Below are 12821 nucleotides of genomic sequence, written 5' to 3'. Positions count from 1 at the left end.
CAAATTGGTTCAGAACAGAATGCCCTCCCTGATGTCTCCAAGCTTCATAGCCATTAAGTAATTTGCAATCCTATTTAAAAAAGTACTAGTTGTGGACTGCTTCATAGACACAGACGATGTGGAAAATTATCCTCAAAATCCAATCCAATCAATCCAATCAAAATGGGACCAAAACCTGCAAAATGCCAAAAAATTACACTATTTCAGAAGTAATTTTCTGGTACTGCACAAAAATCACTGGAAAAATGTCACAGTAGCTCTTACCCTGCTGATTATACAGGGACTCTGTGTGGTTAGTACATTATAACTGTGATTGGTGCTTTCGATATTCATGCCATCAATTATATTTGATACTTGTGGTGGGTTGCTTGAACTTAAAAAGAATATTTGAACTCAAAATAAGAAATTCACAATCTGCATAAAATATGAAAAAAACAAGCAGTTGAAAATGTATTGGTGAGCTAAGATCTTTTTCGCCATATTGTCATACACCTAATCGCCATCAATAATCTTGAATAAAAATTGATGGAGAAATATATTTAATTAACCCCAATGTCAATGGCAGAGCATTGCAGGATGTCTGTGTTAATGGCACAGACTTGCAAGAAACTCTCTGGAGTCTTTACTGATTCAGCCAGAGGCAAAGTACAAACTGCAGGCATCACATATTTAAAAAAAATAAATCCGGTGATCATTTCAAAGATTGACTCCAATTTACAAACCTCTTTGGTCTTCAATTCCAATTTTAATACCATTTGTGTTACTGAAATAAATATTTTTATAATAAACATTTCCAGAGTTTTCACAGAGACAATTTAGTACAAATTGTTTCAGAATGCGACACAATACCATATTGCTGCCAGGAGGTTAAAATAACCTCAAGTGATATATCCGTGCTTGTTTGTTCACATAAAGGTCTAATAATAGCATGAAGATGAAAGGGTTGCTTGTAATAGTAGTTTACAGCCAAGCAGTTACAATTTTAGCCATGTATATTTAACCCTTTTTAGTCTAACAAAGAAAAAAATGCTTTTTTTGGTCTAAAGTATCCGCAGCTCAAAACTATCTTTGTGTTCTTAGGTTGATACGTTTGCAAGACTTGACCACAAAGTGCATTTCATTGTGATTTAGGATGCAGGCAAAGTTAAGTCGAGGTCCCAACCCATTTTGGTGGATGTTAAAGGTCCTATGGCACAATTTAAAAAGAGAAGCTCCTGGCTCACAATCCCCAAAATAAAATTAAACATTTATTTCATGGCTGTTTGTGGAGCGTTGCTTTGAGCAAATTGGTTGCCATGTTTGCATTTTTCAAAACATTATTAAAAATCCAATCAAACAACTGTCCCTTTGACAATGTTAAGCACTAAACACGCACCTTTACCATTCTGCACATGTGCCTCAGTAAAACATCAAATATATAAGTTTTTTTTGACTCCAGCCCAATTAAAAGCAATGTGGAGCGGACAGCAGAAAGGTGCTTGGCACTCTATCTCTTTACATTGCCACAGCGCTCCCAGCTGTACAACCACAGCATGAATTGTTCTCCATTATGACAAATAGAGCATAGTACTTTTCTTATGCTGAAAAAATACTATGTGGATCAAGGCCCAAAGCACCCATTTAATAAACACTTAAATGCTGTGAAATATTTACTAACGACCATGACCTCTTTGTGCGACAAAATAAAATGCATTAGAGATGGTAATTAGGGGCCTAAAGGTTGCAACCTTTTGCAAAACCCCACATCACTCATTTTTACATTAGTGAGAGCGCGAGCACGCACTGCACATACACACGCACTCCAAACAAAGAACAACTGAAGCTCCACAAAGGAAGAGTGGGGACAATAATCATCTTCGAGACAAAACAATGCACTGTTAACTGGTTTCTTCCATAATGGTTCATACAATTTCCTATCAGGAATACAAAAGTATAAATGTTACCATGGCAATAATTCTGATTATTTGGCACTTGCTAGCTTCTCTTTACAATCTGCATTGTATAATTCTTAGCTTCTTCCCCTTCTGCAAACGTTACAAATGCATAATACTCTTGATGTTTGCTTCCAGTACTGTACCCTCAATTAGTATGGGGCCATGACTTCAAGTTAATAGGGGAAGATTAAATGTTCCAGTGGTTGAGAAGCCAAGCAATAACACATTTAGTTCCACTAATTTTTAATGAAATTAATGAAATTTAATGAAAATTCAGTTTACATGAATTAGAAAGACAACTAAAAAAGGCTTCCTCCATTTAGGGCAGCAAGTTTCTTCTTTCAGATATGCCTAGGCAATAGGGCAAGAGCAAGAGGGGATAGGTTCAGGGATGTGAAGGGCAAATTTTGGACTTAACACCAGAAAGTATTTCATTCAAAGGGGAATGGAGAGCTAGAATGGGTTTGCTGCAAGGGTGGTTGACATGTCACTGGAATAACTCATGAAACCAACAAAGGTTGTGATGGAAGAAGGTAGATATGGGTATCTCCTCTGCTCGCCCCTTCCACTTGGCTAACTCAGACATGCTGTGTGTCCCCCTTATAATATTAATTGTGAATCTTGTTATAGTGTAGTGACTATATGTTTGGCACAACAACAACAACTTGGACTTATATAGTGCCCTCCACGCAGGGCAGCGTCTCAGAGCACTTAATGTCCTACACAGCAATGTGCCACAAACAGCCATGGAGTGAATGAACAATTTTATTTGAGGGATTGTTGATTAGGACACTGGGAAAATTCCCTTCTCTTTTCATATAGTGCCATGAGATCTTTAAATCCCCCTGAAGAGGTAGATGGGATTACAGTTTAATGTCTCATCCAAAGGCCAGCACATTTAACAATACAGCACACCCCCAGCACTGCACTGAAGTGTCAGCATCGATGATATGACAACAAAGCTCCTAATTGAAGCTTGAACCCACAAACTTCTGACTCAGAGGTAAGAGTGCTACCAACTGACCCAGGATGACACACAACACAGTAACCATTTTAAGAGTGCTATTGACAGTAATATGTAAATAATAACCCTTGCATTTGTATTGCGCATTTTCACGTCTTCGAGACGTCTCAAAGTGCTCCACAGAATATAATAAAAGGATATTTGTATGCGAAATGCGGTAGCCAATTGCACACAGCAGTGTTCCACAAACAATTTTGAATTGGGTGACCAATTTTTTTTATTAAAAAAAGGACTATTACTCCTGGAAAAGTGATCTGTCAATCAACTGACAAACGGGTTCCTACCTACTGCTAGGTAAACAGAGACAAGGTGAATGGCTGCAGAGATATGAAATAAAGAGGAACCAGAAACAAGGTAGGAAAGATAATGGGGGCAAAATCACTCATAAATGTTTATATTATGTGGAATAAACACAGTTCTACACATTACACAGAAGAGTTTGGATCAATTAGGTGTAAAAGACTTAGCTTTAGTCATGGATAGTATAGATTCCAAGAGGTCATCTGATTTACATTACTGTACATCCTAGGCATTTTGTTCCTTCTGATTTTTTTCCAAAACAAAATCCTTGTAATTCCTAAATCAAACCATGTAAATTATTTGCCTATAATTCTCAATCTCAGATGTCCATTGGCAGGTCTGATGTCCCAGAGACAGTTGCTCATTACCACTGAACTTTCCAATGCAAACAGGGAGGGAATGCTCACTTTCACAAACACAGGCCTGAAAACTAAGATAGACAGTAATTTGTTCCGCAAAATAGATTGATGATTTAGGGCAGGGTGATCCAACCTTTTTGGTGTCAAGGGCTGGATTTCTCATGTGAGAGATGTCTGCAGGTTGCATCAGCAATATATTTGTTTTTCCTTTTCAGAAACATAGAGAATCATATAGAAATCCTATGTTTTAAATTGTGTGACTGTATTACTTAATAACGATCATCTCAAATGGAAATAAATGAAACAAATGTTTTAATGTATTAAAGTCAAAACACAAGATAAACTCAGCACGTGGAGGCCCCAACAGAGAATGCTCAACAAAACCCAAACAGATTAATCCATAATTGCAAAACTGACAAAGAATATATAATTCAATATATAATTGAAAATAATATCAAGAATATACAAAACAATTTTCATACAATCCACTTGAAATCTACATATAATCAAATTATTTTACATTACATACATTTCCTTGACAAGAAGACCAGGCTGTTTTCAGAGGAATTAATTCAAGTAATTCTTCATGAACAACAACATTTTCATCAATGGTCCTGATGAAAATTAATAGCTGACTGATATCAGTAACGTCAATGCTATCGTCTAGAGCTAATGAGAAGTATTTATATTTTTCAACAATTGTCCTGAGTTTCATATGCACGTGTTCGTTCATGTCACTTAATCGCTTTACCACAGCTTGATGAGACAATGCTACACTTTCAAAATTATTGGCTATGGGACAAACAAATGTCCTTCTTCATCCAAACCAATCTTGTGAGAAGCTTTTCCAGCTGACCTCCCACTTCAACACAAACATTTTCTCTGCTGTTTGACAAGCTGTTGTTTCATATAAGCTCAGTGTTTTGGCATACTACTTGTATTCATTTCTCCTTTACTCAAAATATTTTTTTCTCTTTGATTTCACATTATACTTCACTCAGATATCCTTACCTTCACCTATCCCTCGTGACAATACATTCCGTCTTCAGATCATGCCTGCTCTTTAAGCAAAAATTGCCACAATAAACTCTTGTGAACATTTCTCACGTTTGACCCTTTACTAGTTATTGCATCACTGAGGCCCTGAACCTTAACATGGCTTTAGTGCTTGTGCAACACGCATCATTACGTTCCATTTAAAAATTAATTTCTCCTTCATTTACATCTTATACATGTAACAGGTAACCTGAGTGAGGGAATACCACAAATGCATGTTTAAAAATCAAATCAATCCAAAACATGTGCTGCATCACGTATGGGTGCGGTTATGGAGTCAGGTTTGAATCATCTCAAAATCTGATCTCCACTGCCTCGGCATTCACAAAATGTCCTCTCCAAAGAAAAAGAATTGAAACAGGCTCTGGCCTGCTCCACGTCCCCCACCCAGCCTGCTCCACCATTGGTGACCGGGCCTTCAGCCTCACCCTATGAAACACCATCCCACATTCCCTTCACCTTGCTTCCTTCCTTGTCTCCTCCAAGACACATTTCAAAACCCTCCTCTTCGAACGAGCCTTCGGCCACCCCTACCCTCCCCAACCCCAATCCCTGACTGTACAATGCCTTGGGACCACCTTGCAACTTGAAAGGCGCTATATAAATGTAATTTGTACTGCAATTGGAACCGACATCTACTGTATGCATAATCTTGTGCCAAATATATTGAGGTTTTAATATTTATCTTTACCTCTAAATACTGATATAAGTCTAAAGGCAGCAGCCCCATCTATAATTAATTGGATATAGATATTCAGAGATTGTGATGAACCACATGGTCAGTAAAATTTTGTTTAAACATTATCAGAATTCATTGCTTCAAATCACAGGGGTTTTATTTTCATTAATTATACATACATTACGCATTTCACCACCTAAAAAGGAATGCTGTCTTGTTTCAAAAGCTCTTGGCTATATTTCCTCTAGTCAGTGTAAAAACAGAAACAAGTACTGCAGTGCTATGGAGAAGCTTAGAGACACACACCCAGACAGACAGAGAGACAGAAAAGTAGAACAAGGAGAGATGGGCTGTTGTCAATGAAGTGCTGGAAGTATGAATGATTTTACAGTGGTTTTCTCTTTTAGCTTTTACATACATCTTCTTTACACATGCCATCCTTTCATTTTGATTCCTTTCATTTCATTTATCTTAATGAATCAATCTGAGTACAAAGGATTTCTGAAGCTGTAATACTTCACAAAATTCATTGAAAAATGCAAAGATCACATGGCTCTCAGTATTCTTACCCTCAAACCTCTGCATAACCTTCATCTCCTGTATTCGTAATGACTGAGTGCTCCAGTATTATTTAAGTCAGAAACACTGTACACTTCAATTATAATGGGATATTTATCTTGTTATTGAAAACTCAATTATTGTGGCGTCTTAAGTCTAGGGTGACTAGTGAAAACTAATTTTAGCTGTTATGCCTGCAGACACTATTTTTTCCGTTAGTTGAAACGGCTAAATCTAGATATAGTAAAGCTGAGCAGCATGACTAAAGGAGGAAGATGAATTAAATGAATTTTCCAGTTATATTATACCATTGTGTCTTGACTATATTTAAGCATTAATGCTGCTCTTGTGATTTATGCCTGTGTACTGAATGTCAAGTTTAGAAAACTGCTGTTTAAATCAAGATTGAGACGATGATTTGTGTTGCACTTTTTCAAGCTTCACATTTAACCAACGGACACAAATCATTTTTGAAGCCTGTAATTCCTCCATGAATTTACTGTCATAACCAGATTGGAAAGAAGAAAGCCATTTACACATTGTTATGTCTCCTGCGTGCTGAGGCATTTTCAAAGATGTATTTTGGAGCTGGATGAATTAGAGTGAACAATAATATAACACAGTTACAACCAAGAAAGTTTGTTATCAGGTAATGATCAGAGCACCATGACATTTCATTAATCATTGTTAATCAGGTATAAAGTATCTCTGAGCACACACTCGCAACCTGAACAATTTGATGAATTAACACTTCCCAATACTCCACTTACTCACATACTACACACCAGAATTAATTCAACAGTCTGAGTCAAGCTGTTGAATACGTTTAAGTTACTGTTGACCAATGGCCCAATACAGTTGATAGTGATGGGGAGGAATTGGAGTTAGTTTTTTTTAAGAATCACAATAATCTTTTAGTTAGCAGACATGGTTCCCACAATATCCTGCATTAATATGATCTGATGTGATAGAGAACAAATCTTACACTCTAGACTGAGTACAACAAACCTGTTTAGATGTGATTAATAATAGCAGCATTGGGGCTGTGATTGCTCACTGCAACAATATCCACAAGATATTGGCTGAGCTTGCATAAATCCGTTGGTTTGTACATGGTTTGGATGGTATCTTGCTAGATATTTGAGATGGAAGAATAAAAAGTCACGGTAGATCACAAAATAGAAAGAAATACAATAGTAATCTTTCATTTGAAGAAAAAAAAGAAACAATTTGCCCCCTCATTGTCATATACAATGGTCAGTCTGATTAGTCCCATTACAAGTTGAAATTAGACAATGCCCACTTGTCTTTTACTATATGTGAAATTCAAACTTCAGGGCTACTCTTAACTCTCAGTGGTGTCTCTCATCTCATCCCACAATTCAAAATATCCTCTTTAAACACACGTTGAAGTTGTGTCATTGCACGTGGATGAAACAATTTCTAGTCAGTCAAGGCAAGACGTGCTTTTCAGGAAAAGGCAGATCAGCTTTTACAATGATGGGCTGTAATTGGACACAAATCTCTTTGGGGCTGCAGTCATACAGAAAGATTGGGAGTGCTGCAAGAACATTATCTGCTCCAGCAGTTAGATCTCAGGCTGTCATTCATTGAAAAGATCCTTCAGACATTATGAATTTCTTAAGCTGAACACCACAAGCCTGAATTAAACACATTCCTAGTAGTTTTCCATTCTTTAGAATATATGATCTATAGGTCTCATTTATGTAAAAAAAAGGCATGGTATTATTTCATAAGTGATATAAGTCAATACCCTATTTGCACCGTGTTTCAGGTAAATAACAGAAGATCGCATCTTAGACAACTGGAAGTACTGATCAATATTCATCTCAATACAGGAAGCACATCAGTGTTTAATATAAAGACTTCATATCATGTTTGGTTTTGCCAGCAGGGAATTTTCGGCAATCAGTAACACCATTGGTCAAAACCATATTGTGGTACAATATCAGGGTACGTCCATATTCTGGCTATTTAATTTGAACCACTCAATAAGCACTCCATTGGAAGTGTTGGTTTCAGTAGCCTGGCTTATGTTTAAACCCGAACTTACTGGCAAAAGGAGTTCCTATCCACTACAGGAGCAACTGCCCTCCGTCTCCTTGTTACGCTTTCCTGTGCATTCACCCACCTCAAAAATAAGAGGAAACATCATGGAAATTCGGGGCTTCTTCTCTGTAACAATCATGCTTCATCTCTGTCCAGCAAAACACATGGTATTTACCCCAAACCTGTGACCTTCTTGCTACATAATATCATACCTGATATCAATTATCAACTTAAATTGATATGTGACAGTCCCCTTATGAAGCCCTGCAAAATATGGAAAGTCTAAATAAACTGAACTGATAACTCACCAACAAAATATTAACAGGTGGATTATGCTTTGTGTTGTAAGTGAACAATAAATCATCTCATGTGGGTGTTCAATTTATATGTATGTGTATATATATACATACACATAAAAATAATTCAAGGCAATTTTTTAAAATTCAAATACACCTAAATGTAATTGGTTCAAGGGAGACCACAAAAGCAAGATTGCAAGTGCTACAAACATTTGTTAATACTAATCAGTTTTTGAACTGATAATTTTGTGTAAAAGATTCTTATAGAAAATAATTCCACTGGCCACAATGTGGTGGTGATGTCAACTGCATGAAATAGACATTGCATTATGATGTATGACTTGATGGGGTGTGCATGACTGAGTAAGAAAGCTCACAGCTGCACAGTGCAACTAGCACTCAGGCGATGTCACAGAGTGATGGAGATCTTCACTCAGTCCCTTGATTTTCAAATAATACCTGTACTTTGGGTATTAAATCCCCTGAGACTCTACCCCATGTGAAGGGCACTATATAAATGCAAGTTGTTGTTGTATCAAGAAATGTCTTGCTCTCATATTAATTGCATACACCATTAAATGAATTAAAAAATAGAATTTGAGGAACAGTCATTGAATACAGCAGAGTTTAATTTTGTGTTTGCTGAAAATCATTAGAGCTGTTACTTTTAATAATAAATAATAATAAATTGAACATTTGAAAGAAAGTCATATCATGTCGTTGTTTACATCTTAAAGTACTTCAAAGAATATACTGTAAAGTTATATATTGTACTTTTGTACAATGAGGGAGGGAAAAAAATTGCAATCATTTTATTTGCTCTGGGGTGGCCAAGTGGCAAACCTGGCTAAGCAACACTGTTTGGGGGGAACGTCAAAGATCCAGCAAGATGCTGACCTTTCACCTCTTTGGCCCCATTTTGATCTGCACAAGAGTCAAAGAACAATTAAATTGAACAATTGAATCATTTTTGGAACCTGTAATATAGTTCTTCTGCCAAATACGGCACCAGAGCCAGAAGTAATGAAGATCAGTTTAAAACAGAAGGTCGGGCCAATGCTCCACTCTTGCTGTTGTCATTCTTTGAGGGTAACAGTATATATGTCACTTAAGCACAGGCCCCTGCAGGTTAGCATGTCACACATGCAGATACCTCTCTCTCTCTTGCCCTTCATTTGATTACTTGGCATCACCTGAGATCTTAAGGCTATCATTGACCGTTCTGAATCAGAGTTCCCCATCTCAAAAGGCACTAAAATCATAATGAGTCCCTGTCTGTCAGTTTTTAATTTTATTTTGCCAATTTTGGTGGTGTGTTTATGGGATAAGTCAGAGTGTTGCTATGACTACCCCATTTAAAAAAATATCATTATTATATTAATGGCTCTTAATATATTTCTCCTATTTTCCAATGTGTTTTGGTCACAAAGGTATTGCTCCCTGAAATGATTGGAAGGAAACAACCCTGTCTCTACTCACCACCACCACCACCACAACAACTTGGATTTATGTAGCACTCTTCACATGCTGTAGCATTTTGGAGCACTTAAAAAATAACAACAACTTGCAAGTGTTATCACATTCTAAACAAGCTTATACAGAACTCTCTCCAGTATTTTGATAGTTGAAATACATTGTTGTCTTCTCAAAGAGTCGGAATGCTTAGTACCCAATAAAATGATGCAGTTGAATACAATAGCTTCTTTGGCTTGATCTGTTGCTGCGTTACTTTTGCTCATTGTAGTAGTGGCCTTAGTAATGTATTCAAGCCAGTTGCCCACATGATCTTATTAATACTCACAATCCAACAAAAAATAGCAAGACAGATAAAAGGATATCAAAGAAACCGTATGTTTTGAGCTTCAACCTGATTAAAGGTTTCAAATCAAAGAGATCGCTGGATAGGCAACAAAAAAATCTAAAAGGGAGTACTTGCTTCATCCTATGTTTGTAACAAACACATCTTTAGTTTTAAGATTATTAATTTTGCAATAACCGTTTCAACCAATCTGTTTTTGTTCAAGAAAGCATTTCCCTCCCTGTTACATACATATAGTTAAACTTAACTCTGCACTTTTGAGATTGCAATCTGCTTTCTCTCAAACTGTATATATACACACACAGGGTGACCAAAAAGTCATGATAACTACCCTATTATCTAAAAACAAAAATATCATAATTTCTTTATGACACATTAGACATTATAATTGTATCCCAACTTTTTGGTCACCCTATATGTATTATATATCATATAGTATACATTAAACTATATATATTATATATAAATATATATAAAAAAAGGAGTTTGAAAAAAACATACCAGTGCTTTGGATTACTGAGGACCTTTATGGGCTTTAGCAGTCACGATTATTGTGAGCTATTTCTTCCTCTGGGATCCCCATTTGTCCCTCTCTCCCTATATTCAAAGGACAATGTACACATGGTTCTTTCAACCAATCTCAATAAGGGGAAGGGTTGAACAGACCCAAACGCAGAAAACCTTAGAACCAAGATGTTCATCCAACTGAGTTATCTGTATTTCATCCTCAATGTTATTACATTTCCCAGGAAGCTGATACAGAACTTTTGGTGATTCAAATACATTGTGCGCTTGTCAAGGTGTCCAGTCACTGTGGTACCTTAATGACTGTGAAAAGTTGCTGCATCTCCTGTGATACTCATTGACACAAAAAAAAGCACATAAAAAAAATCCCCAGCCACAACACAAAGAGCTATGGTGTGGAAATATTGGTGTTTTAACTCTAAAAGAGTCCGATTAAGATTTCCTTGGTGGTTCAGTGGGTAAATGGTAGTAGACAGGCAGCTCTCTCCAGAAAACTATAATGTTGCTAAATTGGACCAGGATTTGCTGCAGAGTAGACTGGTATAAAGGCTTTCCTGGTGTTTTTTTAAAAAAGTAATTATAACTAATTATGAGTCCCATGAGGTGATTGTAGAAGCTTTGAAGTCTGTAATAACTTTCAATTCTCAGTTGAATAAGTTCTATCCAATGCAAGTGAAATATAATTAAGCAGCAAAAGTCTGCAATTAGTATCAAGAACACAAGAAAGCGTGAACCAAACCCACTCCTTTTGCCAACCATGGATAAAACATTTCTATAGAAAACACAGGATAACAGGACTTACCAGGAAGTTTACTCATGATTTATATGGTATGAAATTGGTTGAAGCATTAAGAATAAAGATAATCAGAGTCACTGCAATCTTGATCTTTAAGAATAATTTAACTTTCCAAGACTTCCCTTCAGGACTGGCTAGCCAGAGTAGTGTGAAAAAATCTGGAGACAATATGCTTCTGTGGTTTAAAAATAATACTGAAGAATAATAATCCTTGTATTTGATACAGCACCTTCCATATTGGGAGAATGCCTCAGAACGCTTCACAGGATTTACTATAAAGTGTGGTCACTGTGTACTTTGCAGTTGACTTTTAATAATGTTGCAAGGACAATTGTTGCACAATGAATTGGTGCCTTGGAATAATAAGATATGAGTTTTATTATTGATTTTTTATATTGTGGAGTGGAATTGAGAACTCCCTTTGGAGTCATTGAAAGTGCTTGACAGGTGAGTGAGTCATACGGGTCACTCTCCTGTACTTCCACAGAGTCGACTCAATGTCCCAACACCATGGCAGGGAATGTGACATCACCCAGTGTGGGATGCTTTTGAAACCAGTGTGGACAGGTGGATGCTACCAAGAAAACAATGGCATTTTATTATCGAACAGTCGGGGGATAAACCGGTACAAATGCTTTCCTTTGCTTAGTTATAGTCCTAAAAAAGAATAATAACTATATTGAGGAATGAGTTGGCTGGTTTTCAGCTGGTCACATGGCATGTATGAGGAAGGGATAAAACAGGACAAGGAGATTGAGGTAAAAAGGCAAGTGAAGTTTTAAAAAAATAATCTTCAGGCTTGGGGAGGACAAGTTTGCAGGGCTATGGAGAGAGCGCGGGGGTGTGCTTTGGAACATCCTCCTGACGTGAAAGGCGCTCTATCAATGTAATTTTGTTGTTGTTGTTGAGTGGAATTGAATTGGATAGTTCTTTTCAAAAGAGCCGGCATGGCCTCCTTCTGTGCTGTAAAATTCTATGAAGACCTTTGATTTGTGTGTTATATGTGCCTCTTTACACTGTTCCGAGCTTCTGTGAGACAGTTTTCACATCCAGGACCATTGCTGAAGGCTGAGAACCGCTTTATTTTTGCAATATAGGTTTTATACCTCTGGTTTGAATTAACAATAGAAATCTAGATTCCACATGGATGAAACTCGACTCCAATACTAGTCCTCTCAATATGGTTACTTTAATATGGGGAGCAAGTGGGGAGTGGATAATGATTTGGTAAAAGGGGATAATGACCAGGCAACCTAACAACACATGTTTATGATTCTCTCCTTGTTAGCTGGAGCTCCATCACTGGTCATCCTTCATAGCCTTAATTGTCTGCAGACATGCTGGAGTTACATTTGCCCTTTGGACTATTTTAAATTGTATTAGTTTAAGCCAAGTCCCATTT

Source organism: Callorhinchus milii, unplaced genomic scaffold (assembly GCF_018977255.1).
Source record: "Callorhinchus milii isolate IMCB2004 unplaced genomic scaffold, IMCB_Cmil_1.0 Scaffold7, whole genome shotgun sequence".
In the NCBI taxonomy this organism is placed as follows: domain Eukaryota; kingdom Metazoa; phylum Chordata; class Chondrichthyes; order Chimaeriformes; family Callorhinchidae; genus Callorhinchus; species Callorhinchus milii.
The sequence above is the reverse complement of the archived record's forward strand: the minus strand, read 5'-3'. Positions refer to the sequence as shown.